Consider the following 27856-nt stretch of genomic DNA (forward strand, 5'->3'; position numbering starts at 1 on the left):
CCAAACAAGAGAAATTGGAGATGCTGCTGTCCAGATCCAGTCTGCCTACCCAGCTTCAATTGGTGTACAGAGCACAGGCGGCGCGGACTGCATATGGGCTCCAGTGAAGAAAGAACCCCTCCCCTGGGCCACACTCTGGGCCACTCAGAAATCTGAATAGATCTACTTCCTCCTTCTCTTCCTCCTCGTGCTCCTCCTCCTTCTTCTCCCAATCCTCCTTCTTCTTTTCGTCATCCTCCTTCGTCTCTGCGGCCGATCTCGTCGCCTCCATCCACGGTGGCAGAGATGGAGAAGGGAGGTCGTCTAACACCGGGCTTGAGCTTTCTTTTAATTTTATAAAAAAAAGTTTCCACTCATGTGCTACACCAATACAACTCCACCAACATCATGCAACATCATTGAATTAACGTTACCAAGAATATCTCTTTGAAGTCTTAAAGGGTTTGGTTGGGTGCATTTCACTTCTCCCTGGTTTCACTCTTTCTAGAGTGACGTGGCTGAATTTACGGGACGTCGCATGGGTAACCGTTGTGAGTGCCGTTTACAGCTTTGCTTTCCAACCCCATTAACAGAGTGGATTGGCGCAACTTTTTTTTCTTTAGATTCAGCTTCCACAGTCATGCGAACGGAGACTGAGCTTACACACCACTAGCGTCTGCACACGCGTACCTTATCGGAGTAATGTGTAATGTAAACTCGCCGACTAGTGCGCTAATTTGAAGCTGGTGTACCACAACACTGTATTGTTCACTTTGCGTAGCAATCTACCTAAATGTCAGGGTGCCTTTCTAGAATGCGTAAAATGTAACGTTTTTATTATTTGAATCATTTCCAGGCGGAAATCGATAAAAGGGGTAGACAAAGGTAATTGTGTCGACGAATAGAAAATTAACCCTAACGGAAATTTAGGATATTAAAATAAAAATATTACTCTCCGTATATTGAAGTTATTTAAAGTTCTTCAGGCAGACCAATGAGTTATTTTTACTGTCGGTATGAAGCTTAATTTTTCTGCAGCTTCAATGTGCCCTTCCACAATTTCTACCACAATTCCTATTCCACCCTCCCATTTTCATTCCCCAAGACAAAGAAACGCGCAGTGTGCTGTAGGATACATTGATACAGCGTAGAGGTAGAAAGCCACGCTCCGAAGTTTAGATTAGTCTTTGAAAGAAGAAAATCCGATTTTTTATACTTTTTTCTGTTTGTTTATCCACCGTTTTCTCTTACATCCCTTTTTGGGCGGTCTTTCTTTATAGTGACTTTGTTTTTATTTCCATTGTTTTAAAGCAACGTCTTCTACCCCTACCAGCCAGCGGTTCCTTTGCGGCGTGCCGGACAATAAACTCCCAACGCGGTGGTGGCGAAGAGTGGGAGGTTTTCACTCGCGCAGCACACTATTGATGGCGTGGCGGATTTACCCAGCGTTCCCCGCGCCGAGGCCCCTGCCTGCCGGCGGGAGCGTCGGCGGCACGGACTTGTCGTGTGCTTTAACAACCGTTGTTTTGGGCCCGTTTTGGCGCAGCTTCGCCTCCAATGCACGCTTCCTTCGCACGCCTTGATTAACTTGTTCGACAGCACCTCCTGGGTTGCCCGGAACCGAAGAAATTAGCTGGTAGTACGGCAAAGATACGTCAGGAATTGTTTTGAAGGGGGGGGGGGGGAACAAAATGACCGCATACAGACATCTGGCCGCTGGAGAAACGCTATCTTTTGCGTACTGCTTGCCGCGAATGGAACTCCGTTTTCTAAATTGATGAATACCTATTCGGTTGTGTTTAAAAATGTATTAGAAAAGGCGCAAGGAGCAACTGGTTCTGATAAATAGCGACTATAAATGTTCCCGAAGCTTTCTCGCATTTCTCAAACTTACTAAACTAACTAGTTTAAATCGGTATAAGTCGGAATCACTAAGCTCACATGCAAAATTGTTTGTGTTTGCGCTTGTGTCACGCGGTGGTGTGGCCCCGGGCTAGCACATCAGGATAGCTAGGATCCGCTTTCTCACCCTCTTTCTTTCTGGCGTCGCACGGCGGGGCTACTGCAACGGCGGCTTCCACCGCTTTAGCCCGGCTGTGACCGATGCTGCTGCGTTCGGGACACCGCCCCCGCGAATTCCAAGTAATGGCTGGAGGAATCTCTGGTTTCGCCCTTTGTAGAGCCACGTGTGTGAATTCAAGTGAATGCGCATGGGCAATTGTAGTGGGTGTCGTTTAAAGCTTTGCTTTCCAACCAGTTTAACAGCGTGTATTGGAGCCAATTTTTTTATTATGTTTAGGGTTCGACGCTCATTTTGATTCCTTTAAAGAATGGATTGGTTGTCCATGACCGTTCACCGGAGTTCGCCTTTTGTTATTATTTTTTTGTATATTATTTGTGTTAATCCACGCCCATACATATTTTATTTATTTTTGCAGACTGTTCAGCTTGTGTACAAATGAGTCACGAATGTTCCAATGTGCTGTCTTGTATCTGCGCATAATATGAATTTTTATACGAAAGTGAAACTTGTTTGTAATTGTAACTTGTACCGACGTGGCGAAGCGCAGCATAAGAGGAGGAACAAAAAAAATCGCGCCAATCCACCCCGTGAATGTGGTTGGAAAGCAAAGCTGTAAACGGCACCCATAACGATTACTCATGCGACGTCACTTAAAATCACTCACATTGCTCTACAAATAGTAAAACCAGAGAGAAGTGAAATGAACTTAACCACACCATTTATTACTTCAAAGAGATAATCTTGGTAAGGTTTAATCAATGCATGATGCATGAACGGTGTTTGGTTGAGTTGTATTGGTGTAGCACAAGAGTGGAAACTTTTTTATATAAAATCAAAGTAAGCTCCAACCCGGTGTTAGACGATCTGACTTCTCCGTCTCTGCGCCGCGGACGGAGGCGACGAGACTTGCGGCTGAGAAGGAGAAGGAAGAAATACTTCTGTTAAGATTTCTGAACGGCCCGGAGTCCAGCCCTGGGGATTGATTCCTTCTTCTGTGGGCCCATATGCAGTCCGCGCGGCCTGTGTACTGTCCACCCGCTGAAGCTGGGTAGGTAGAGAGTGCCTAAACAGCAGCATCTGCCATTGCTCTTGTTGGGTAGTTGACGGAAAGAGAGGAGGGTGCTGAGGGCTAAAGTCACACACCGCGATTACGGGGCGGAGTGTTCCTACTTCTGAGAAAAATTTACATTCAGCGTCGTAGCGATTCGGATGCATTACGTGAAGACGCGTAGGCTGTGGGAAGGAGCCCGGATTGTATGAGCCGCAGGGTAGTTTGTTGTTCTCTGGAAAGGTCAGGGTAAAGCGAAGGTGTGGCCTGTCTCAGAAGGCGATAATGCTGGATTATCTCCCTGGACGTGACAAGCGGGTTACTGTCCTCGTGCAGCTCCATAGCACGGGGGGTAAAAGCGCAGGCTTGTTGGGTGGGCGTATTTGTTGCCCTCCATTGAAGCGTGAGGCGGTGTCCATATGTGCTGAATAGAACCGTTTGGGAAGTGGTTTTTTAGCACGCACAGTGCAGGCGTGGACACCCAACCCGACTGGTAATTCCAGTAGGCTTGCTGGGAATCAGTGACTACCCTCCGAACCCCTGGTTGAGTGAGAGCCAAGGTGCTGGCTGCCTCTTCTGCTGCCGTCATTTGTTGGGTCCCAAGTGAGGTACACGCAAGGAGGTTGGTTCTGGAGGTAGCCGCGATGATGGCGTGTTGCTGCCCTCGATGTTTGGAGAAGTCTGTGTCGATAACTGCATGAGCACCACCGAGGGTGGTGTTTAGCGCTTGAGCCCGTGCTTTTCGTTGACCCTCGTCATGAGAGGGGTTCATATTTCTAAGCAAAGGGAGCATCTTTAGTTTTAGTCGCCAAGAGTCTGGGAGTACGTCAAGCGGAGTGACATTCTGGGCTGCCCAGCCAATCTGGTGAAGCATGCGGTTACCCACCGCAGTTCTGAGTCGGACCTTCTGGTTAGAAAGATGGCCTTCTATCAGCTCTTCCACCGTGTTGTGGAGCCCGTGCTAAGCAGCCTCAGTGTGGACGCACTCATGAGAAGACCAATGGCCTGCTCAACCGCCTTTCTAATCATTATATAAAGCATCTCTATGTCTTCCTCGTCGAGAAGAAGATAGGGGTTTGTCGTAAGTAACTCTCGAGAGGACGAAAGCTTCAATTAATCGAAAGGTACCGGATTCTTTTAGGCCTCGCTTCTTGGTGGCAACTCGCCTGGTGACGTGTATGATTAGATTAATGCTGTTTTCGAGTCGCTGCAAGGAGACGTCACTCTTGGTGTTGGCCTGGAAATGTAGGCCCAGGATCTTGATGCTGGGGTTTGGAGTGATGGCCTGGTCATCAAGGAGTATTTGAATGTATTCCTTGATTTGGGGTGAGGGCGGACGACAAGGAGCTGTGATTTTTTACGTGAACACTGTAGGCCACAGGCTTTAGCACATTGGCGTACTAAAAGTGAAATTCCATGGATTGGTGTGAGCTTCCTTTAATTTTTGTAACTCTTGGACATGAGCAAGGTGCGCACGGGGCCACTAGACGGGCGTGAGTGGTCGTGTGACGCTTTCACGTGGCATTCAGCGAGAAGGCAGGGGGTAAACCCGTAGATGTGCTTGGCCAGTACACCATTTGTCTTCCCGTGTTCGCGTGGACTCGTAGCTAAATCGGTAAGACAACGGGCTCTCGCTTTGTTAGTCTTTTAGTTCCGGGTTCGATTCCCGGCGGTGCCGGTAAATTCTTTTATTTGATCGCTGGAGTTTTCTGGTGACACCAACGGTCGCGAAAGAACCCTTGGGGGGTAGAGGTAGAAAGCTTTGCTTTAAAACACAGAAGACACACAGCACACTGTGTGTATTCTGTGTTCTTGTCCCTAGCCTTGTACTGCTCATTGACACATCATTACGTACCAAGCCGCCCAACCCACTACTCTGCTGTAACTCATATGCATTTATATGTCTGGTCCGTTCGCTACAACAGCACTTGCCTTGTTTACGCGGCCCTCTTCTTGTCAAGCACATCAATGGCTGTATGATTTTATCCCCCCGCGGAACATCAGGAACTGCTGCTGTAAACTTTGCAATAAAGATTTCAGTGATTTGTATTTGTTAAAAATGCTATTTAGCGATTACTTGGTTCATTTTCACGCATTTATATTCCATCGGAGCTTGATCGGCGCATTTTTGTTACAGACGACGGACCAACGCCCGGCATGCTATGGCGGTGACTTGTTTTATTTGGGCCCCTCCATCATGTTTATGCCATGACATGGGCTAAGTTTGGCAGCAGCAGCATTTGCGGCGACAGGACACACTTGCCGAGTCACTTCTGCTCTGTTTGTAGCCTGGTTGCCTGTACATCGTTGGATTCTGCTGCTTCTCCTGTCTCCATGGGCTGGTCCACGCGCGCCTGCGCCACTGCCCTGCACGTGTGTGTATGAGCTTTGGCTCTACAGGCACCTTTCTGAGTCTGCGCTGCCTGCAGCCTGCTGCACATGCGCGGTTCTTGTGCACACCAGGAGGTGTCTTAAATGAGCATCCACGGCAACCCCGGCTTCATTTGGCAGCGGCATTTGCGGCGACAAGACACACTTGCTGAGTCAATTCTGCTCTGTTTGCAGGTTGGCTGTTGTCAATATTCAACTATTACTTCTTGTTGAGCCGCAACTGCTGCTGCCCAGCACCTGGTTGTTCTTGTGTACATTGTCTGCTGTGCTATGCCTAAAACTCCCGAACTAGTTCAGAAGATTGTGGCGCTTGAGGCGTTGCTTGACGAGAACCTGGACAGTATGATCGAGGCACTTTCTGAGAAGCTTAAAACGAAGCTAGAAAACATGGGGCTCGGTGAACATGTTCAGCTGTCTGAAAGTGTCAACTTTCTGAGCAAAGAGTATTACTCGATGAAGGCCAAACAGGCTGAGCTGACAGCGTCGAACAACGATCTTTTGGCACGCATCGCAGCACTTGAAAAGAGGGTGGCCGAGCTAGAGCAATACTCTAGACGAAACAGCATTGAAATTAGGGGAGTGATGTAACGAAACGCGAAGACTGCCATGCCGTTTTGCAATGCATGGCGAACGCTGTCGAGTGCCTAGTTGATCCAACTGACATTGACATCGTACACCGGGTACCTACTATGTCAAAAAATCAGAATGAAAAAAACATATTCGTTTGTTTTTGCTCACGTGAAAAGAAAAACGACTTCCTTCGGAAAGCACGGAAGGCAAAGCTGTGCAAGAGCAACATTGGATTCTCTGGGAAAACCGATGTCCCTGTGTTTGTAAACCCGCATTTGACCTTCGATAACAAGAAATTATTTCTAATGCTTCAGCACTTAAGAAAGAACATCGCTTGCAATTCCTGTGGACAGACAACTGTCGCATTAAGGCTCGCAAAACACAAGACAGCAAACTATTTCGCATCGCGTCTGTGCGTGACTGTGTCATGTACCCTTCTGTGTCATGTACCCTTCTGACAAACTGCTAACACCTTGCAGACGATGGCTTTGCTGTCGCCCGAAGATGCGAAATTCCATCTTTCTAAAAATAACCACTGCATAATTCACTTTAATGCTAGAAGCCTTTAGATAAATCTTGACACCATCGATAGTTTCATCGGTGCGCTTAACCATTCATTTTCATTCATATGCATTTCTGAAACTTGCCTCTCTGATTCTGACAGTAATTTGTAGTTTCCCATCTTATCAAGCAGAGTACTGCCATCGAACTTCTGGTGGCCATGGAGGTACAGCAGTCTTCGTTTCACCTGATATTTCCTACAGACGCAGACATGATCTATCGTTTATCGCAAACCTTTGTGAATCGGTGTGGATTGAAACTAATCAATCACTTTTTCCACATAACAAAATTTTAGTCATTGGTTGCATTTATCGTTCCCCTTCATCTTCGTTGACTGAATTCCTACTTAACCTTGATACAATTCTAAACCAGCTATCACTTGATAATAAGGACGTTCTGTTAGTAGGTGACTTCAACATTTACTTTCTTGACACCGAATCTATATCGTATTCTGCATAAACAGATTGTTTTACTGGATTAGGACTTGAATCTTTGATACATGCGCCCACAAGATGTGTCCGCAATGGTCCACGTACGTTAATAGACCATGCGCTATTTAACATATAACCCCAACCCTTTTCTGTCGTCTTTGAAAACGATATCGCTGGTCATTTTCCAATTTTGCTTATTTTTGACGCGTGCATGCCGGAAAAATGCAATTCATACTTCACATCTGTTTTTGATGAAGTTCAATTTAAAGAAGCGATACGGACGACTGATTGGTCTATCATTAATTCAATGGATGATGCTAAGGCAGCACTGCATAACCTTTCTTCTGCAATTTTAAAAGCCGTATCATCAAGTACTACCACGCTTAAATATGAAAAGAGGTTTAGCTATCCGAACAATCCATGGATGACTAAAGGGTTATTAGAAAGCATGCAGAAAAAGGAAAGTATGTACAAAAAACAAAGAGACAGCCCTTTAATTCTGATTTAGCGAAGCGATATAAGAAATACTGCTGCCTCCAAAACATCCTCTTAAAACAGGCTAAAAAACGTTATTATGAAAATGAATTTGCTAAACACCATAACAACCCCAAAAAACAATAGAATCGTTTGAATGAAATCTTTTGAATGGAATCTTTTGAATAATAGAACTGCAGCTAACACCTCTATATCAAAAATACATACAATGGAGTAGGCCTGATGGGACCACCTCACATTGCTGGGGCCTTTTGCGAATATTTTTATCCGTTTATCACAATACCCCTCAGCCTTTAAATGCGCAACTTGGTTTGCCCCGAGCTTCCCAATCTTTCTTTTTGTTCCCGGTCACACCAGAAAAAGTGCTCTGTACGCTTGGCCCGCTGAAAAGTACCAGCCCAGGTCTAGATAGCATTTCTATTCACCATTTGAAGTTAGTTGCTGATTTAATCTTAAATTCTCTTAGCCATATAATAAATCTTGCCTTTAGGTCTGGGACTTTTCCATCTTTTCTAAAAAAATCTAAACTAATACCTGTTTTCAAAAGAGGTGACCGGCTAATAATATTTAAATACCGCCCAATTTCCATTCTCTTTTGTCTTAGTAAACTAATTGAACAGATATATTCCAAACGTCTGAACAGCTACCTCAACATGTTTAATCTACTGAATCCATGTCAATTCGGTTTTCGGTCAGGACGTTCCACCAACCTAGCATTGCTTTCACTAACAGACTTCATTAAAAAATAAATTGAAGCTGGAAATTTTGTGGGTTCAGTCTTTCTAGATTTTACTAAGGCGTTTGCTACGATTAATCATAATATCTTGTTTACAAAATTAGAAGCTTATGGCATAACCGGTCCACAACTAACATTTTTGAAAAGCTATTTATTAACCGACAATATACCGTATACGTGGCTGACACTTTTTCTGAAACAAGAACATTTAAACAAGGTGTACATCAGGGATCTATTCTCGGTCCTTTACTTTTCATATTGTATATTAATGATCTTACGTATTGTCTTAATTCTTCTCACTGCGTCTTGTATCCGGACAAATACAAGGAAAAGGAAGTTTTTTTTTAAATCATTCAATTGGTTTATTTCTCAGAAATACATCTGGAGAGGTCCATGGGCTAAAAGCAGACTTAACCGCTTGACTGGGCCCATGAACCCTTACACAACAGTTTCAGTATAACGCAGGGAGCTTTTATACAAACTCTAACAAAATAAAACATATGGATACACACTGATTTTCACACAATGAAATACACAGCAGGTAACAGTTTCAGTACATAATTGTGAAAAAATGCAATATCACAAATTCAAACAAAATCAAATATGCAACGTCATAACGCTCTGAAGTATTAAACATTAAAATGTATAAAATAGTATAAAATTTTATAAAAACGCATCGAGAAAATGGGAATGGGAGGGGAATGTATAACTAAAGAAATGGGGTATCAGCAAAACCATTTGCACTGCAGGGAGTGATGTTTATCAATCAATACATGGCTGTTTTCAGTTTACTCTTGGGTGGAAAAAAACACTTTTAGCTGCCCTAAAGAAAAATTAGCTGCAAAATCGTATCTATTTAGAATTAATGGCAAGTTGTGCTCTAGTGATTGCATCTTGTAGTTATTGCGGAATTTTCGCTGGTGCCAGTTGTCTGTGTTACGGGTATTTATAGGGTGAGTTTGGGCCTGGAGTGATGCCAAATGTACGAGAAAGTTTTTTATCGGTAGCGAAGAAAAGTAGAAGGAGCGGAGAATTCGGAAGTCCTGCATGTAATTTGCCTTGATTATGTTGTAACGTGGAAAGAAAGTACGAGTGGAACACGAATAATCAAGGTTTGCAGTATGGCGAACGGCTTTCTTTTGTAAGATGAGTAGTTTATTGATGTTTTGTTTAGTTGTAGTAGTCCATACTAAGCTGCAGTAATTTATATATGAGGCAAATAAAGCATTGTAGATGTTCAGTTTAACTTTTTCTGGGAAGAATCCTCGCGTGCGCGCTATCGCGCCGGCTACAGAAGATAGTTTTTACAGGTGGTATCTACATGTTTATTCCAACAAAGCTGGGATTGGAACGTTACACCGAGGATCTTCTGATCATTTACTAATTTTACATCATGACTGGCATATTCAAGTGTATATTTCAGTTCAACTCTTCTGTATTTAGCTCGGAATAACACTGCTTTTGTTTTCGTCGGATTAACCTTAATTCTATTTGAACTTGACCAATGAAATAATTTATCCAAAACCGCGTTACATTTGAGCATTAGACTATTCTCATCAGGACCAGAAAGAAGTATAGTACTGTCATTGGCATATATTACAAATGTTGCATTTAAGTCAATGTGCGTAATATCATTTATATATAAATTAAAAAAGCAGGGGACCTAGCACACTGCCTTGAGGAACACCATTTAAAATTGGTAGAAAAATACACTGTTCACCAGAAATATACACTGACTGCACTCTGTTTTCTAGATACGATTTCATAAGTGTTAGGGGCTTCCCATGAATTCCTGATTGCGATAACTTTTCGGCTAAAATATTATCGTTTAGACAGTCGAAGGCTTTACTGAAATCAATAAAGAGTGTGAAAGTGAACTTATTGTTTCTATATTTGGCAATGTGTGCTCCTTAATTGTTAGCAAGGCTGCTTCAGTGGACCTTCCTTTGCGAAAACCGAATTGTGCATTCGTAATGATATTTCTTGCTTCAAGATAATTAGACATACGCGAAAAGATTAATTTTTCTATTCATTTGGAGAAGACTGGTATGACAGATATGGGCCTGGAATTTTTAGGATCATTTTTATCTCCGTGTTTAAAAATTACCGTTATTCTTGCTCGCTTCATTTTATTTGGAAACAACGCATGCTGAAGAATTAAATTGTAAATATGAGTTAAAATTGGGGTAATAAATTCTAGGACGTACTTAACAGGTTTAATTTGAATGTTGTCTATATCTAATGCTGTACTATTTTTTATACTCATAAAAGTTCTGTATACTTCGAAATCATCAGTAGGCTCCAAAAAAACGCTTCAAGTAGGACCACTAATAGGTATTTGGAGAGCAGTAGTTTCACAAGCTGGTACGTCAATGTTTGTAAAGTACCTATTGAAGTAATCCGCAAGAAATTTCCCAGATAGTTTATGGCCATTCTGGACTATGCTTTCGATTGGTGTGTTTATTTTGCCGCGGCCTAGAGAGTCATATATTAGTTTCCAAGCAACGTCTGGTTGCTTTGAACAAATGTCATCAAACAACTGCTGGTGATATGCTGCCTTAGCTTGTCTTAGCTGATTATTTAGTTTGTTTCGTGCTTTTTTGAAAGCTGTCAGGGTATCTACAGATTGTGTTTTAAGAAAGAGATGGTAAAGTTTATTTTTTTCATTAATTTTTTATTACGGGAAAGAGGCTTAAAAGGAAAGTGGGCTGCATACATTTTAAAGAATGCTGCAAGAAAACTTGAATATGCAAGATTCGGATCTGTTATTTCGAAGAGGCGGGACCAGTTATAAACGACAACGTCTAATTTAAAGGATTCAAGGGTTTTGGCCGTTATATGTTGTGTAAGGAATGGTTTACGTTGAAAGTTTCTGGTTTGATTTTTACTATGATAGAACATAACTATTGGACAATGGTCACTTATATCTGATGTAATCGTCCCGCGATCGGACACAAGCGTATCGGCATTGGTTATTAAGAGATCCAGGCAACTTGAAGTGGCCTGGGTGACGCGTGTTGGGGTATTATTCAAATTTACGAAACCAGCGGATTGTAACGTCATCCGTAAACTACCACCGATGACACTGTCATCTAATATATTTACGTTCATATCACCTCCACATCTAAGAAAAAAATCGTTTTTACTAACATAATTCAAGAACTTCTCAATAAACTGCAGGAAACATGGTATGTTCCAATTTGGTGGACGATATATTGCACATATAATTTCTGTATTAGATTTTAAGGTCAACATTTCATAGTCCTCACTGATTGTTGAGAACCTGGGAACTAAGTCGTAATATCTGGAAGAGTGTACGCAGATAGCAAAACCACCTCCTCGTCTGCCAGTTCTATTAATGAAAAATTTTTTATAGCCATCTAACTGGAGCATACTTTTCTCATTACTATACCAAGTTTCGGTGAGCATGATTACATTGAAATGAAAAAAAAACTGGCTTAAGTGATCATTTTTGATCACTTTAAGTGGTCATTTTAAACACTTTGATCATTTTTGATCACTTTGAACAACCGTTTCTTTATCTAATAAATCGATAATTTGCCTTACCGCTAACTTGACTGCACTACTTAACAACGTTGTAAAAGGGTGCCGCGTCAACAATATAGTTATTACCCGGAAAAAACTAAATTCGTGGTTTTTAGATCTCATCAGAAAGCCATCGGTTTTATTCCCGAATTACATCTTGATTCTCATTTTATCACATCTTGCGACTACGTTGCATTTCTTGGCATTCACCTCGACCCGCAACCTACATTTAGTTCTCACTTTTCCCATTTAAAGCAAAAAACATCTTTTGGGATTCGAGCTTTAATCAAGGCTCGGCGCTTTTTCTCTCAACTAGCACTGTTGTCGTTATATTTTGCTTTTGTTCACAGTCATTTTCGTTATGGTATTGTTTCATGGGGCAACACTTACTCCCATCACGTTTCATCTGTTCAACCTGTGTATTCGCATTATAACTTTCAGTACATGTCGTTCCTCCGCCTCACGACTTTTACATCAGAATAATATACTATCAATATTTCGGCTGTTTCAATATAACTGAGGTATTCTTTTATACAAATTATTGCTCTGTAACCTCTCTTATGATCTCTTTGATGTGTTTTATGCAGTAAAAGGGTAACCAGGTTTTTATGTAATAACAATTTGTTACTACCACCTGTTCATACTAATTACGGTAAGAAAACTACTTGTTTTTCAGCTGGAAATTTTGGAATACTTTGCCAACGGCTGTCAAATCATCCCCATCCCTTGTTGGTTGCTTTAAAAAAACCTTAGAGGATTTTTTCGCTGTAATTAGGACCTTATTCTCTGTTTTATTCTTACGTTATACCCAAGGTTCTCATCTGCCTTTACTTCCTTTGTCTAATTTACGAACTGATTTTTTACTTTTTATATAAGATATCTACAATTATAGCTACCTGCACGTCCCTGCACATTTATTTGACTCATTTTTATTTAGTACCCATACTTATATGTTGTTGCTCTGTATGCCTTATATTCCTCATTTAACCAGTGCATCAATTGAAAAGGCACAGCGCTGTTGGTTAACATTTCAAATAAATAAATAAAATAATGCATGGTTAGATTCCTTGGTAGCCGTGAATGTAGCGGCCTTCCTCAATAAACCAAACATTACACAAAACAGAAAAATTAATCTATCAATGAAGCTTTTTCACATATATATGATAATTTTTCAATATTTTTGGGCACTTTTTGCGCTGTAAAACAGGAGCTTCAATGTTAAAACGTGCAGCAAAAGTAAATACGAAAAAATACTCAATTGTGCCTTTTTCGAAATTTACACGTCAGAAACATTTTAAATACTTGGTAAAAATTAACTTCCAGCAATGCCATCAGTAATTACCAGAAAATAAGGCACGAAACAAGAGAAGAAAGTTGCGCTGATTTACACACAAGTTTAAAAGAAAACAGCGCATCAGTCGGAACACGAGAAGAACTTGACGAACCCTTCCGCAAGTGGTTGTATACTTGTCTCTGACGCGCTCGTGCTTTCTTTGGAACCATGGGAAGACCCGTGCAGATGAATTGAATGCCTGGCACGAATCAAAGATTTTCTCTCACTTCCTTGAAACAGACTTCCAACGTTCCGTTGAGAATGTGAGAGAAAAAAATGGCCCTTTTACTGTAACAGACAACACAAACTCGACACTCTCACGCATTGCCCAAGGCTACATGACCCAGCGTTACCAAGTTTAGGTGGCTGCGAAAGGCGCCCATCGCAGTGAGCTGAGGCAGCGGCGAGATAATGCATCCGCGCCTGCTGAAGCTGTTACGATAGAGTTTCTTAGTAATCCGCGCCTGCTGAAGCTGTTACCATGGAGTTTCTTAGTAAGTATGACCACTGGCAAGACCATCCCGCCAATAAAATAGTATTACCTACTACAGAGAAAGAAGACCAGGTTAGCTGTAAAATCTACACAGACGGTTCAAAAAATGGAAAGAACGTTGGCGCAGCGTTTGTAGTTTTTAACACCAAAAATTTATTATTAATACCCGAGAAGGATAAACTACCTGATTACAGTTCTAACTATGACGCAGAGGTTACAGCAATACAAAAAGCAATAGAATACATAGTTCAGTATAAAGAACGAAATAAATTTCATTTGTACATAGATAGTCTGTCGGCCTTAAATGCATTAAAAAAACCAAAAAATGTAAATTCAATGATTAACGCAATAAAAAAACTAATAGCGGAAAATCGGTTGAATATTAATTTTAGTTATGTGAAAGGACATAGTGGAAACATAGGTAATGAGCTAGCAGATTAAAACGCAAAACAGGCTGCATACAATGGAGAAGATGTATTGGTTCCCATAACAAAAGCATTCATATCAAGACCACTACATTTAAAATTAAGTAACCAATTGAAAGAACTTTGAAACAAAGAAGGAAAAACAAGCTATACATACAAATGGATTCCGAACATATCTTTTATACCGGATCATTTCCCATCAAACTTCCACCTATCCAAAGCAGTTAAAGAACATGGAAGATTTCCTTTCTACTTTCTGAGATTTGGAATTTGTCAAAGAATCCCGAGGACAAACGAAAGATTGCGGTGATTCCGTACATTCACCAGCTGAGCCACAACCTCAAGCATATCGCTCGACGTGCAGGGACGGATGTGGTTTTTTCTGCGCCCGAAAAGCTTCCAAAGCTTTGTCGACAGGTCAACGCCGCTAGAAAAGAAGAGAATGGGTGTCGCACGAAGCACAAAGGAAGTTGGTTGCCTGCATGGAGGAAGGGGTGTACGTCATTCCGTTGCGCTGCAAAAAGGTATATATCGACCAAACTGGCAGATGTAATTATGATAGGCTCCGTGAGCAGAAAAATAATGTTAGCAACGCGATAAGCGGGCATCTCGGCACTCATTTTCGTGACTGCAGGTGTGTTCCATTTTTCGAAAAAACAAAGGTGCTCGCTAGGAGCCGTGACGCGCTCACGCGGGAGATAATGGAGGCGCGGGAAATCGCGCGCGCGGGGGATAGTTGCATTAGTGTTGCTTCAATATCGCTGTTGGGCAAGGAAATCCCGTTTCTTGATGGTGCATAATCTGGTTGAGACTGCATGTGTCATGGTGAAGGTGTGGTTTTTATTTTTTTTTCACTTTTTTGGTTCCACATGTCTACGCGATAGTAGTACATATGTACGTGGAATATGCACAGTTTGTTAGTCTGCGCTGTGTGGTGTGTCCTCTTCTTTCGTCCCGTCCTTGTAGCGCGAAGCTTATTTCCATTATGTCAGACCAACTAGCCCGTCAGGATTCTTTAGTGGACGAAGTTATTTATTTATTTGAAATGTTCACCAACAGCGCTGTGCCTTTTCGGTTGAGGCACTGGGTAGATGAGGAATATAAGGCATACAGAGCGACAACATATAAGTATGGGTAGTAAATAAAAATGAGTTAAATAAATCTGCATGTATACAGGCTGTTTCAGGGAGACTAATTAAGTTTTAAAAATGGGCTTTTTGAAGTTCGATTGTTTTTCTTGCACTAAGTGATCAGGGGCCGTGGCGGGTGCGAAAAATTCGGTTACAATTGCTATTTAAGGCAATATTTAACCAGACTTTATTTATTTCCTTTTTACTTATTCTAAGTTAGGTGTTTGGATGTAATAAGGAAATTGTAGAGCATCATGAGTCCATCCGGTATCGAATATTAGATTTCCTATATTTTAATTACGTGCAGAGGTAGAGTAGGGATCAAATTGAAGGTCATCACGGTAGCATCGATTAGCAGGCCTTCCAAACTACACCGCGGCCGTTTCCAGAACTTTGGAGATACAGATTCCTCTGGTTGCCTATTTCATTACACCACCCTAATTCAACCCGTCACAGGGTGCTGCTGCCTTATCTGCCCCCCGAGCGCTCACCTTCAAATTGATTCCGATTGTACAACACTCAGGAAATCAGCTCCCAGGTTGCGCGCAAAGGGCTGCGGGCGGCAGCTCGGCGTCGCAAAGCCGCGCCCACAAGCTAATGTCAGTCGCAGCTGCGCATGTGCCACGCATCCCACGCGCGCCGCGCTTTATCTTCGGCCCGAACAGAGGCAAGGCGCACGTCAACAGGCGAAAGGCATTTGATAGGCGGATTGGTAGATTACAAAGTCATTATTTCTTCTTACGTTATTTGTGCATGAACCGTGGCCGCCGCACGCAAACGGCGGCAGGTCGAGGCCGCTCTCGGCAATTGGGATGACTAGTCACATTTGGGCGGGCGAGGAGGTTCCAGCGGGTTATGCACCCGACGCCGCTTGGCTCTTTTCTGGCCAAAAGATACAGCTCGGCTTGCGTGTGACGTGTACATCTCCGAGTGATATGAGCGTGTGGGCGTGGCTTTTCAGCGCTCAACTGCCCCCCGGACCGTTGGGCGTATCCGTAGACCTGAGGTTCTGAGCACTGTGTCTCTGCACGCTAATATAATTTCGGAAATGTAATAATCGACACCGGATGTACTCATGATGATCTACAATTTCCTCATTACAACGAATCACCTGACTAGAATATATTTAAGAAGTTATAAACTTCTAGTTAAATTATTCCCCCCAATAGCACATGGTACCCGTTTTATAGCGGCCGCCACGACCCTGATTCGTTGGTACAATAAAAATAATTTTACAGCCAAAAGTCACTTTTTAAAAATTCCCGAAGTTTTCAAGACACACCTTGTATACGAAAGGTGAGAGTGATCAAACAAGGCAAAAACGTTTTCTGCGCAAGACCTCAGGGGTCCTGTGTAGAGTATGAATTTGCGTTGACATTTGACCGGCCAATTACCCGCAGATGCACAACACCATTGGTAGCTCTGCGATTTAGAGACCATCTTGAGTTCCAGAATATTATGTTGGTTGTCTCTAAGCTAAAAATTTTCCGCGCGTTTGTATCTAGCGACGCATCATCGAAATGACGATTTATTTCTCGTTAGCCAGTTGTTGACTCTCAACATACGTGCACGTGAGAGCCCATCGCCAGCCTCAGCCTTGTCCACATAAATGTGTTTACCACGTACCCACTAGGTATGGAGCAGAAACTAAGCCTGGTCAGCCCCTTGCCGTGGATTAATTTGACACCGCTCTTCAAACATTATTTTCGGTTTCGGGGCAGCTGCAATATTTTGTGCGTTACAGAAGTAAATAAAGGTTTCGAAGTTCACTTGTGGTACTGAGCTCAAAGACGCGGATTTGATTTCTGGCCGCGGCGGCCGCTGTCCTAATGGAGGCGAAAAGCAAAAAATGCCCGTGTGTTTGAGATTTCGACGCACGTTAAAGATCCCCAGGTGGTCAAAATTAATCCGGAGCCCTCCACTACGGCGCACCCCATCACCTGAGTAGTGTCGGTGCGTTAAGCCCCATAATAAATAAATCAATGATTCAAACTTCACACGATTCCCCCGAGGAGCCTATGATCCGTGCCGGCTTTGAAAGTTGTTTTTTTATTGTGGGGAAGCTTTTCCTTCCCAGCAAAAAAGGAGGGGAAACAGGGTCTGAGATAAAGAATGTGTTTGAAGGGAGCAAATTAGTCATAGAGAAACGGGGTTGTACTTTCTTAAATGCGACCGCCGCCGGCGAAAGGGGAGGGGTTGTGCGAGACTATTTGAGGGTCGGGGGTTGGGTGGAATAGGGGAGGAATGGTATAGGGTGTCTGGTAGTGACGCCGTGTGACATCAAGCGAGGCTTGCGGGAACGTCAGAGGGAGGCAGACAGGGGATGGTCGTACGAGGAGTGCTCCGCGGTCACTGAGACGTGACTGAAGCTACAGCAATAAGAAAAGAAAAGCAAAACATAGTAAACAGCTCTTGCACATATGAGAGGGAGGGCAATTCTTAAATGAGGAGACTTATTTTCTCAAAGAGAAAATAGGAGATTGTCCGCAAGCACGGTGCAGGAGAAACATTACAATGTGCTGAAGTACTTTTAACCAAAAAGTGATGACCATAATAAAGCTACGTACAAAGCAACGGCGGCGTAGGCGATGATGCGTACGAACTTGGAAAAAGTAAGGAAAAATGTGCGTGCGTGCGTGCGCGCGCGCGTTTGATTTTTAGGATAGCGAATGTGGGAGGAAAGAAATCCAGCACCTTGTATAGAAGTCATAAGGGAGTAGGTGGAATGATTTTGTATCAGTGCGCTTTGCAATCATTTTACGAAAAAATTGCCTACGCTTCTCTTGTACTTATAGACTGCTGGCTTCCCATTTCGTAAACGAATATCGCACAGGGACTTATTATGTCAAAACAATCTTACGTCAGCCCATGTGGCCATCGAAACCAGAATGATAAAGAAGCACCCCGAAGGTCGGAACGAGCGTCTTGGAATACTGTTATTGGGGGGGGGGGGGGGAGGATTTATCCCTGAAAGTGAAATTATGTAGTGCATGTAGGGTACGGCACGTTTTGTCCACAGTGATAACGAAATGGCTACCCTGAAATGAGTCTAGGAAGTGCTTAATACCGATAGCGCTCTAAACGAATGAAATAAAGAAATTATGCGTATATAAGTTATTCGTACAGACAAGTATAGGAGCAGTTGGACTCCCACGGTCCACACCCTTGATAGGCTGGTCATACATACATATGCACATGCATACATACATACATTCTGTAAAGGGAAGTTTGACATCCACATAAATGCAGCCATACGGCTACACAGGAAGCTATACACCTTTCTCGGAAATTTCGCAGTTGAAGAAAAATTCGTCCTGGTACAGGATACGAACCCGGGACCACTGCTTCACCGGAGCAGTCGCTCTACCAACTGAGCTAACCAGGAGGCTAGTAGTTAGTAACACGAAAGCGAATTGATCAACAACTCCAAGTGAAGGACAGGTGTTAATCGACCAGGTTTAGGGGAAATCCCCAAGGTCTACCTTGGGGATTTCCCCTAAAGTTTCTGTAATAGAAAGTTTGACATCCACCTAAATGCAGCCATACGGCTACACAGGAAATTCGTCCTGGTCCAGGATGAATTTTTCTTCAACTGCGAAGTTTCCGAGAAAGCTGTATAGCTTTACTGTGTAGCCGTATGGCTGCATTTAGGTGGATGTCAAACTTTCCATTACAGAAACTTACTCCACCTTGGGGATTTCTCCTAAATCTGGTCGATTAATACATACATTCAGACATACATACACACACATACATACGTACATACATACCTACATACATACGCACATACATACATACATACCTACATACATACATACATACATACATACATACATACATGCATACATACATACATACGCACATACGCACATACATACATACATACATACATACATACATGCATACATGCATACATACATGCATACATACATACATACATACATACATACATACATACATACATACATACATACATACATACGTACACTACTGAATTCACGAATTCAATTCACATTATTAAAATTAACAAAGTGTGCAGTAATCTAAGTACACCGGAATCCAATGCTGTTCGTCACATTTAGCTCAATGCATAGCATATGACTTTAGCGTTATGGTAACGTTTACCTAACTGTGACCAACGCATTGCACTTGTTACGCGTGTTTTCATCGTTTCGTAATATTTGTGGTAAAAATTATTTTTTTCTATTTTTACAACCAAACAGTACGAAAAACCGCCCATATGACCATCGTTAAAGGAGCCATGAAGACAAAATACAAGTTGGGTTTATTAGAAAGACTGCTTAGTCCCGATAACAATGATACCAATATCATCGCAATCTTCGAACAAATAACGGAGATATGAAAGAAAACGTGTAAAGCAATCGCGACCCCCTAGCCAATTTCCCGCAACTTTTCTATGACGTCACGGAGCCTTGTTTGTGCGATTGGCGGCTGCCTAACTGACCTGTCGTGACGACACATGACTGGACGTCTGTAATGGGGCCTCTAGTTCCATTTGACCGCATCACTTGAATGCTAACGTGCAGTTAACGCACTGTAAATTATGTTTTATTGTTGTCCCGTATGACGTCATTCTTGCTCATAACACGTCACTGTGGCGCAAAATTTGAAAGTTTTTAAATACTTCTTGCTTTTTTTTCGTTAAAAAACATCTTTTGTGGCTGTAATGGAGCTGAGTGAGATACTGAATCCTAGTTCTTTCAAATTAAACGAAGTTGTATTTTCTCTTCATGGCTCCTTTAAGCTAGGCAAGAATAGGTCATAAAAGAGCGTTCTCAGCAGAGCCGTAGCTGGATCCCAGCCGCAACATTACGTTTCCCGTTTTGCTGCTTAGGCTAAAAACACCGGGTAGTTAGCCCAATTAAATTTTACAAGAACGCACAAGTCGTTGCAGCAATGACCACAAGGACCTCCGTTCAAACCACTATATGACTAGCTTCGATCGGGCCCAACCGCACACATAACAGTGTGTTTTGGAATGTCATAGGTATTTTTGTTTGGTGATTTTGTATGACGAAACGTTATCTGGTCGATACAATGTATAATGGGGTACTGTTAATTCAAATCCCATGTAGCGGTGTAGAACTTTTCAAAAGCAATACAGCGGTAATAAAATCCAACCAAGCTGTTTAACTATTCGAGAAATGTTATCTCTAATGTGGAAAGTATTCAAATTTGTTCACAGTACAAGTATGTTTGCATATTGAAAGCGGGGCAGGTGACAACTTTAGGCACCCTACTTCGGTTGAAGCACTAATAAAGCTCTAGTTATCGCCAGCACAGCACCCCACAGCGTGATTTGCTCGCCCGCAACAGATGTGTTTTCCAGTTTCTGCCCTGCCGTTGGTGCGATTTTCTTGATGGGTAACACTCGCCATCGTTGTGGCTGGAAAGTGACGCGCATAAGTCGGAGTAAATTCTTCTTTGAGAAGTCACGGGTTTACGTGCGACTTCGACAGAAGCGCAGCGAACCATGCTTCTATCACTTAAACCACGTAATCGGCAGGATTCACAACGAATGCTGAGCGATGTCTGCAGCCCAGTAGGCTAACACGTGCTTCTTTGCCGCTGCAGCAGCTCGCTGCAATGTCCTTCTGTCGCAGCCATGTAACCACCGCTGTAAAGTCTGGCACGAAAGTGAATTGTGTATACGCGCTGTCGTATTTCCGTGTTTTTACCTTTGGGCGTAGAGTGATACCGAAGGTTTAGTAATCAGGGAAATACATTTTTTTCGCCTCCTTAAACGCAGGAACCTTATCTTGGGGACGCAGGAACTGAATCTAGCTTTTCATTTGTACCACGAAAAGCACCCTCCTCGCCCTCTTTTCAAGTCGCCGACTTCGTGTTCGCGAGAACAAAAAAGACAGCATGCGAATAGGCAAGCATAAAACAACATCCTGGCGAGGCCATGCGAGTGTTCATTCCGTACTGTTATCTGACATTCACGGCTACGATCTTCCCTTCGGTCATATCAGAGAACGCTCGTGTGCGAGCACAGCTGAAGCATGCCGTCATCGGAGCTCTATTTTCTTTCGTGCGGCAGAATAAAGCGTGCTTCGGTGTCCTGGTTGTTTTGACACTGCTAGATTTCTGTTGCCTGACGCAGCTTTTTGGGGGTGGTACGTGATGCCATCTGTTAAGCAAAAAAGTGCGATCTGAGTTGGCGCCGAACTGCTGAACCGTCTTAAGTTCGACTGGTATTGACAATCCACATGGCGACTTCAACATTTGAATCCCTTGTCGAGCAAACAAATCGTTCTTTGGAGTTCATCAGGCCGCTTTGGGCCAAATTAATATGGGGAACGGAACACTGTAGCACGGCACACCCTTGTGCATGCGGAAACGTTCCATAGCACACATAGCCGTACTTTTCCATGCACGCTCCCAATGTTGTCCTTTGTGCACGAAGTGAGCTTGTTGTGATATGTTGATGTACTGGTTGTTGTTGCAAATAAACACGGCACGCCCACATGGTTTTTGCTTCCGCGCAATATCGAATACGCTAGTGTCCCAAGACGTCTTTATATTGGGCCCTTGATGATTATTGCTCCTTAATGGGTGAAATATGTCCTTTTAGCCACGCGGAGTTCGCAATGGACGTTGGGAGCCCGGTATTGCGGTCCTTTCAGCGAATTTAAAATCAAATGAAACTGACGAGTTACTTGCTGTTGCACTCCAAATTTTTTTCTTGTATTGCTAAAGAAGCATCAAACTGCATTGAAAGCCAGCGAATATTATCTAGGCGTATCGAAAGCAGGGGACTGAGCCCCTGGGTAACAGCAGTCGAATTTACTGCGGCCCAAAGTTATATAAAAATTAGGCTGTGGGCTTCACAAGGCTTCTCCAGACTATGCTGGCAGGTGAACAAGACATAACCCGTACTGGTTAAAAATTGCAATGATCATCTCATGGCCTACTGTAAAGGTGGAGGGAAGGCACTGACCACTGGGCACCCCAAAGCAACCAACACCAACGCACCCGGGTAGCGTGTATTTTTCACAATGTGCGAATTAAGAGGCTGGCTTGATGCGAGAAAAATTAGTTACCCCTGCTCCTGAGACGTGCACGTGTGCGACTCTTAGCCCCTCGCCTAGACCGGTTGTTGAAAGGAGCCATGAAGAGAAAATGCAAGTTGGTTTTATTCGAAAGATTTCGTGTTCTATAGTGCCCCCAGCGCTTGTCCGGATACAAACGGTGCTTTATTCACTGAGAAATTAAACAATTTAGGTTAAATTTTCATTTTCCCGCTCAATCGTGCGTTTTCGGTTTTCCCAAATGACATCACAGGAACCGACCGCTCTGCAGCCTAGAGTACCTTCATTCACGCATCCGCCGTACAGGGTAGAGACACGTATACGCTGGCGCCGCCATTTTCGGTTGCTCGCTCGCCGCCGAAGCAAGTCATTGTGTCAAAACCGCGCTAAAAGTATCGCCGCAACACGGTTTACTGAATAAGTTTGAATCATATTGTCTGTTTCGCGTTGCTAGGTCTCATGGGAAACGAAAAGAATAACGCGTTGAGCCCGTTGGCCCATTTGCGGCGGCACGGGACCGTTCAAAGGTTGTCTCCACCCTGTACAGCGGTGTTGGTTTGTTCCCGCGTTTCTTTACGTTACCCGAACCTAGATGGCGCCACCATACCGTGGGAAGCGTTTGGTTTGTTTTTGCCCGCATTTAAACCTGGCTTGTTATTGTTCTGGGAGAAAATATTCGTCCCCTGAAACAGTGCTCGCTCGACAAATGGGGTCACGTAAGACACCGTTGCTTGCGTCAATCGGCCAGTGTCGTCTGAGACAACCCCAAGCCCCGTAGTGCTGTGCAGCTAAACCAAGCATGCTGTGCGCAGTACGAACAGCAGAACGCATCAGTACTTCTATGTTTACATGTGCTTTCGTAACTTCCACTGTTTGTCCCATCATTCTTATTGCTTTGTAAAGAATGTGCCCTAAATTTAAGCGTAAATCGCTCGTTCGTCTAGTTTGTAAGCTCTACTTAATTTGCGTCTGCTTCTGCCAGCCTCCGCCAATCGCAGAGCTTAGCTCATGTGACATCATAGGTTCTGATGCGGGAAATGAGCTGGTGGGTCGCATGACCATTCCCGTTTTTCCTAATTATGTAGCTTATTTGAGCGAAGTTTACGTTAAAAGTGGTGTCAGTATGATTCTAACGAGACAATCTTTTGAATGAACCAAACTTGTGTTTTCTCTTCATGGCTCCTTTAAACTACCTGCGCTGCTGAACGTTTCGGCAGTGAACGACTACTCTCTCGTTTCAATGGCGAGATAGAGGCTATTCTAGTCAAGAACTCATCGCGGTAAAAGCAGTTAGGAGTTCCTGAACGAACGAGCTTTCCTCTCTCCGAAAGCCCACAAGGTCATCTGAAGAAAACCGGCGGTAACTCTTTGAGGGACAGCGAGAGGCAAGTAACACGAGAACCATGGGGATTAACAGCCACTAATTTTGCATAGTCGCAGTCCAAATTTGCGTTATAATCGTTCCGTGTATTGGCAAGGCTTCGACGAATGCCACGGGAATGAAGGGAGAAGCTGAACGTCTTCTAAATCAGCCTCGCGCTATTGTGTGGTCATGGTAAAACTGCAACGTGTTTTATTAAAACACAACAGACAGACTGTTTTAATCATGCTCTTAACTGTTTTTGTTCTTATACGTGGGAAAGGTGGAAATTGAAACCCAATAGAGGTCAACTCAATCTATGCTACCCACGTAAGAATTTCTATCTTCTTACAGGGCTCAACGAAGATTCCATCAAACGAGGACGTACCAAGGTTGACTAAACAAGTCCAACAAATAGAAACCCTGTTAAAACCCAATACGACGTGCTTACTGACCACTGGAACGATGTAACATTTTGTGTCTGATATTTATTTAAAACATAGTACAAATTCTCAGCCCAAAAATAAATGGCATAACAGTATACAACTGCAATAAAAGATGTGTGCATTCCGACGAGATTGTTTTAGAACAGCCCTGTGTTCCATCACCACCTGCAGTCGGCCAAAGTCCTCCTGACGTGAATGGAATCCGCGCTTGGCGCACCGGTGCCGCAGGCCCCTGGGCGTTCAAAAATTAACAGTACGCGCCAGCACTCTTCATAACGAAGTGAATTCGAAAGCCTTAGTATCCCTTTGCCAAACGGATACACCGGTATTCTGTGCGCCCCCGTAGTGTCCTGGATCGCCGGCAGCTGCGGCTCCGCTGAGGGAGCCAGCTCTAAAGAGCGCTAATACACAGGGATTTAGTGAGATACATAGTGGTTTCATGAAGAGATACCAGAAATTTCGGACAGGTGTATATACGAAGCACAAGAGAATACACATGCCCACAAAAATGCCTCGAAGCAATACGTTGAAGTAGCTGGGACGGCTTAAAAGGTTATCACTGTATAGTGATGCTTAAGGATGCATCTATAGAGAAATTTATAATACGCGCTTGGTTCATTGCACTCCCACATCAGATTCGTTACATTTCTCAATAAAAATTTCTCCCCAACCAATTAATTCGTTCACAGCAGCGCTCGCGATTCCAAATAGGTATATACAGGCTTATCAGTGTAATAAAAGGTACTGGGCCAGGAATTTTTTTTCACACATTACTTCAGTGTATTGGTGAAGCCCGCGTATTTTGACTCGGTTGAAAGTGCTGTATCGGGACACAGAGAATATTTTAGCGGCATTTTGAAAGATCCTTCCTCCTGTGGTATCATGCTGGGTTATGAATAAGACCCTGCTTAGCAATAGATCTGAGTCTTGTAGCAAAGCCAACTTTCAAAGCGGCTGCTGCATAGCAGAGCGGATTACGCACTGCACCAGCATTTTCACCGTGGGAGTTTCGGAAATTTTTTTTTCTATCTGTTATTGAGAAGGCTATCCGCCCTTGTGAGGCATATGTGTAGGCTTTACGTAAAATAACCGTAACACTGAGCATCACTACGTGCCGAGCAGTGTCCAAATAATTCTACGCATTGGTGCGGACACCAACACACAGCCTTAGAGACTGTCACAAACCCCTTTGCCCGCTCGCGCAAGCAACGAGGCGCGACAACAGTTATTTATATTTGCAGGGTGGCGGGCCCGCGCACGTGCGCCAAGTTGCTGGAGTGACTGAGAGCTCAGACGGGTGCAGGAGCACGTTTGAAACAAAATCCTTTTACTGCATGCACAAGACGGAGAGATCACGAGGGGAGAGAAAACGCTTTCCAAAAAAATATAAAAAAAACTTTACGCAGGCATCGGCTTTGTGCACGCAGGCACTAAGCTGGGAGACGCCGAACAATGGGCGCACGTGCGCGCTCGGCGGCTAACGCATAGCGTCAACTAGACAAGCAGCATCCACAAAAAAAAAAAACAATACACAATGGGTGGAATACAGACACACACTCTCTGGGGAAGCTTACACCTTAACCGAAGCCCCGATTAACATGCCCCGAACATTAACATGCCCCGAAATATAAAATTACGGGTTTCTTTTGCGCGCCGTGTCAATTAAGACATAGTTGAAACTGGGACGATCGGAAAAGAGAATCACTGGTATACGTGTAGAGTCAGAACTACCATATCTCGATCAGCTATCGCCGCTGTGTATTCACGTTAAGGGATTCGTATGACAACGGCACACCGAACACCAATGGTACTGCGTTCAACTTGCCAGTTGTGAAGTGGAAGCCAGATTTGCGGCGAAGCAACAAATACTGCCCAGCGTGTTTACAGGAATGGTTTAAAATGCTCTGTTATCCCCATTAGCCTGATGACACTCGAAAGGCGTCCTACATTCAAAAAGTCACCCCCATGCTTTGCACCCACAACAATACGCAGTCCCAACTAACTCCAATTTTTGGACCGAATTTCTTCACACGAGGCCTCCATTCCATTTAGATGTGTAACGTTGCTCCGTGTATCTCGCGTGGTTGGCGGTACCGTTAGGTGGCGCACCTGTTTGTTATCTTCCTTCCCTGTCACTCGTGCTCCCCACGAGAACACAAGTTTTTCAATTTATATTCGGATATGTTCTCTGCCTTACTGTAGTAGTAGTGTAGTATTTCGCGGTACGCACCTCCTTTTCGAAAGGCCTAACGTATTTCCTCGGCTTTTTGGGAGGGTGGTAAGTGCTTCGGAAGGCTGGAAGTTTTATTCTAAGGAGCCATATCGCGAAACGGGCGTTTTATTCAATACCTTCACAAGGGCCAGGGGCCAAGCTGCTCTTCATGATCTGTCTTTGCGTGCCAGGCCAGTTTAACTGGCATTTTTTTTCTCCTCGCTTCCTCGGCTTTCACTACAAGGCTCGTTTACTTTTATTCGGTGATTTTTTTCTGCTTGAAGGCTCACTCACAGTCCTATTGTGAAAATTAGCTTTCTTTTGGTTAATTATTGCTTTTAAATCTCCCAATAAACATTTCTTATACGCGCCGTGGTACTCTTCTAACTCAACTGCAGAGCCTTCAACCAGCCCCTTTTTTTTGCAGTATTCTTGGTTCGCTATAACCCCTTTCCGATCCAGTTGGTAAAACGCATGAATAAAGTTGGCTGTACTTACCTTCGAACGAATCGTGCTTGCTTTTGTCTTTGCAAAACAGAATTAACATCTCGCTTTTGTCATGATTTATCGTGGTGCTTGTGATGTCGTTGTTTGAAATCACTCCTTTACCCAGTTTTCGACTTTAAACGTTACCGTTTGACAAAGCTAACATCATACGAGCACCAAACGTATTCTCAGTGTCTACAAAGGGTAAGTGCGAAGGTTCGCTGTACGCAAACAGAGTCTTGAAGATGATACTCTTTCTTGAGGTACTTAAACTCCCCAATTTTGGTCTGTCTGTCTATCTGTCTATCTTTCCGCATGTCTCTTGGTTCCTTGATTCAGCCATCTGTCCAAAAGCTAAAAAAAGTCTTGTACGAGAAGTTTATAGAGCCAAAGCCTTTCCGAACCACTAAATCACGAAATATACTTCATACTTGACAACGTTGTTAAGAAAAAAAGAAAACATTCAGCATATTTGAGGTGAAATATCAATTCAGAACTGGTACTTGCAGTAGTTCTTTAATGGAAAATAAGTGTGTGCTTTATGTTTGCGATATTAAAAAATACGCGTTAAAAAAAATTCTTACCAAAAAATACTAAAACATCTCGCACGAGCCTGAACATCGTGACAGTGTTCCAAGTTCAGCATTACCGAAAGAGCATGAGAGGTTGGCGGGGGAGAGGCATTGACGTGGCACAGCCACCAGAAGACGATCGTCTTTCGACGATATTTGCAGGAAACGGAGTAGATACGTGGCCAATTTTGTTTTCATTACGCGTTTCATGAGAAATATCATTGATTTTTCAACGCCCTCTGAAATCGCGCAATTGTTACAACTCGGCCTCCCTTCAATGTCACCTTAATAGGCTATACAATACACTGTATGAACGGACTTGACGGCAGTCAATGAACTGTCACGTTCGAGCATGTGTGTGCCTTCAGCATCCGTATTACTATGCGATCTTTCTAGCCCGAGTTGTCCACGTCGACGGAACACGGTTGCTAGTGTTCCACTGCATGCAGTGCTTTTTAAATCTCATTGGTGTAAACAGAAATGCAGGCCTTAATGTAAGAAAACAAAAAAATTCACCCGCATTTCCCCGAAGGGGAGCATGGGGAAGTGCGAATGCACGGGTGA

This window comes from Haemaphysalis longicornis, unplaced genomic scaffold (assembly GCF_048455015.1).
Source record: "Haemaphysalis longicornis isolate Haplotype H1 unplaced genomic scaffold, Haemaphysalis longicornis Haplotype H1 scaffold_1, whole genome shotgun sequence".
In the NCBI taxonomy this organism is placed as follows: domain Eukaryota; kingdom Metazoa; phylum Arthropoda; class Arachnida; order Ixodida; family Ixodidae; genus Haemaphysalis; species Haemaphysalis longicornis.